Here is a 3,780-nt window from a genome sequence, read left to right on the forward strand (position 1 = left end):
AAAACGACAGCAACTTGTCTGTTCCCCTTCCCCCAATTCCCCAATAAAAATCTTAAAAAAAAACCAATAATTCCATACGGTCTTAAACTCTATTGACACTTGTGATCCTTTATGAGACGTTCGTATTTTTGCAGCGGAGGAGACAAGTATCCTGAAATGCTAAATGATTTGTACTGAAAGCCTTTTTTAAAAAATTGGTCTATTCAAGCAATATTTATTTAGTGATTTTTTGTGAGCCTGATTTCCTGCTAGCTTCTGGGACATACTCAGGTTTAAATAGGTTAGCTTAGAAGGTAAACAATAGGAGAGAGAAGAGGGGGAAAAAACACACCATAGTTTCAAACTGAGGTGTTTTGAATTATGCAGGCTTTGGTGATGAAATAAAATAGGTGTGTGTTTGTGTGTGTGTGTGGGGGGTACATACTTGGACAGGAACGTCTCAGGAAAAGGTGACAGTCTGGTCAGAGCTGAATCCGGAAGGAAGGAAGGAAGGAAGGAAGGAAGGAAGGAAGGAAGGAAGGAAGGGAGGGAAGGAAGGGAAGGAAAGGAAGGAAAGGAAAGGAAGGAAGGAAGGAAGGAAGGAAGGAAGGAAGGAAAAAATTTTTTAAAAAAGGAGGGAAGGAAAAAGGAGCCTGTCTTGCAAATGTTTAGGGACCAGTGGAGGAAGCTCCCAGACAAGAGAAGGCTCATTAGCAGGTGAGGACCTTGATGAGCAGATAAGAAAGGAAGGACTTTCTGGAGGCCCGGGATGTGTGGGGAGTGAGGAAGTTAAAAGGTGAGGTCGTAAACGTGAGTTTGTAATCCTGGTGATCCATGGACAGATTCTTGTAAATTCCTTGGGAAACCACTGGGTTAAGCAGACTGTTGACAGCCAGGCATCACCAGAGCTCAGCAGAGCTGTGCAGAGGTCAGAAGCGGAGAGGGGACCGCAAGGCAGGCGGAGAGGAGATCAATTTAGAGCAAAGGCAGTGGTCCCCAGGAAGGGGAAGGGAGCTGCGTGCAATGGCAGGAAGAAGAGAAACCGGAGGTGTCCCCTTTGTGTGGTGGGCATGGTACCTCAGGGGCTGGCTCGTGGGTGGCCAAGGGCTGCGATGGAAGAAAAGAAACCAAACGTCAACTCAATGAATGTTCTAGTCAGGGAGTAATGGGTTCCAGGGAAGAAATCAAAATGTCTGGGGAGATATTAGAGAGGGTGAGGACAATTGGTCACACTTGAGATCGATAATGGGTTCCAGGGAAGAAATCAAAATNTCTCCTCCACTGGCCAGATGGAGGTCAAGTGACCTGACACAAGTCCCTTAATTTCTATGTGTTGATCTGCTAACGAGGGACAGTGGTTGTCCTGCCTGCACACCTGAACAAAATTGCAGATTTGAGAATGTATCGTAAGCTCATTTCAATCTTGTTGGGTCCCTTTTCATGTTTGCTCCCAGGAAACAATGTGAAGCAAGGTGGTAAAGTCGCTCTGTCCTGCTGACTTCTCGGAACTCAGCTTAACAACCTGGCAGCATTTTTTTTTTCATTTTGTCTCCATTTATTTGGCATCTTTTTTGCTCGTAAGCTACTAGGTCCTGTGGGGATACAGGAAAAACAGAAAAGCATGCTTTATTTATCTCCCTAAGGAGGAAAGACGCACTTGAGAGACTGTGCAGATATACAATAAGGGAAGAAGGGATATCAGAAAGTTTAGAGAATAACACTGGGCTTTATTGAGGGGAGGAGATGTCGACAAAGGAGAGAACAGTATTATTAGCAGGTGGGGGTTGTCTCACACGTGATACCTCTGATCTTAAACGAAGCAGGACGTGCGAATGGTAATGGGGACCATGACAATTTCATCTTCTTAATTACCACACACAGATACTATATTAGGATGTTCAAATCCCAAGACTCCCCTTGCGAGGATGAAAAGATGTGATGACATTGAGAAAGATATGATTTGGGCAATTTTGCAATATTTTTATGGAATGAAAAGTTATTGTAAATTTTCCTTAAGTTTCTTGATTGGTAGAAAACCTCTCCCTCTCGCTCTCTCTCGCTCGCTCGCTCTCTCTCTCTCTCTCTCTCTCTATATATATATATATATATATATATACACACACACACATACTATATATATATATATACTATATATCTGATATATATATGTGTGTAAGTACCTATAATAAGTACCTATATGTATATTTGTGCATATATCATAGTATTATAAGAAAATACTATATATTATATATTATAGCCAGTATAATATATTACCATAATATATTATATATTATAATGTGTGTCACACTGGCTATGATATATGTGTAATTGTATTATATATTATGTTACTATATATTAAAGTTATATACAACTTATCAAAGATGGCTATATAGTTATATATTATACAAAATACTGACATATAGTATATAATATATACTATATGTTGCATACACACATATACAATATATACATATATACATACTTGTAACTGTTGTTGGTGAAAAAAAGGCCTGTAGAGCATATAAACTTTTTTTGAAACATAATAATTGTGCATTTGTTAGCATTTGCTCTTTAAAATGCTACACACTGTATTTGAACATAAACCTTTAATCCTCTGGGACTATTGGATGATCTTTAGATAAGCACAAACTGTATCCTTTATTTCAACATAATTTAAACCTACACTAATAAGATAAAAGAAGCTGCTTAAGATGTGTGGTTGGTCTTTGGATATTAGCGTCTTGTTGACACTAGTGGTCGAGATAACAGCATTATGCCTCCATGGATGATAAAACAAATACCAAGTTAGACATCAGTTGACACCCGATGTGGCAATTCCTTTATTTTCACGTCATTGTCCCCACAGCATAAAAGCCATTACTTGCGACTGTAGAAAGGTTATAGCATTGAGGTCAATGTTCCGCAATTCTGTTGGATCTCTATCTAAATCCTGTCTTGGAGGAAAACCAAAAGCTAAATTCTGGTTCTTGCTTTAGAAAATATTTTTACTGGTGAAGGATGTATATACACGCACATAGTATATTATGTATGGCTAAGGATGTTCTATTTATAAACATCAATAATATAAGGGCATAAAATTTATGAAATCTATATGTTGACTAAGTCATTCATAATTCCTTGTATGAAATTGATCAGGGTCCTTTGGAAACATGTCATTATAAGAAAATTAGGCAATGATTCCCTCATCCACCCACTTCTTCCCTCTTTGCGAGACAGTATTTTGTGAGAAGGGCCAGAGCTTGGTCTAAAACCAGGCTGGTGGCTCTTCCCAGCTCCTGCATGCACTAGCTGTTTAAGTTAGCGTAAATGACTTAACATCCTTCATTCTTCCCTTCATCTGGTTTTAGGGTCATGATATAAATAATGTCACATCGATAACATAAATCATTCTAGAAATATAGTTAGCTCCCTGTCTTTTTCTACTGCGTTGTGTATTAATATTATAATCAGAAAAAAATACATTGACAGAGGGGAAAAAACGCCCATGTGTTGTGTTCCGTGAAGCCTTGAGAACGGCCCAGTAGGTGGCGCTATCCGCTGTATGTCAGGAGAGGCAGCCAAGGCTCGAGGTGAACAAGGGGATTGAAGGATGGTGGACAGTGCTGACCTAGGAAATGCGACCCAGGTGGCAAGCCGTTCTAACAGTCTTTCCAAAAACTGCATTAAGGCACTTGTCACCATCCTGCATCCCTATGACAGCTGATTTTATTTTAAACCGGAAGATTCTGTGGTTTTTGTAGATCCCTCCCAGCTGAAGGATCATTTATTCTTTCAACCTCC

This window comes from Hipposideros armiger, unplaced genomic scaffold (assembly GCF_001890085.2).
Source record: "Hipposideros armiger isolate ML-2016 unplaced genomic scaffold, ASM189008v1 scaffold_598, whole genome shotgun sequence".
Lineage (NCBI taxonomy): Eukaryota > Metazoa > Chordata > Mammalia > Chiroptera > Hipposideridae > Hipposideros > Hipposideros armiger.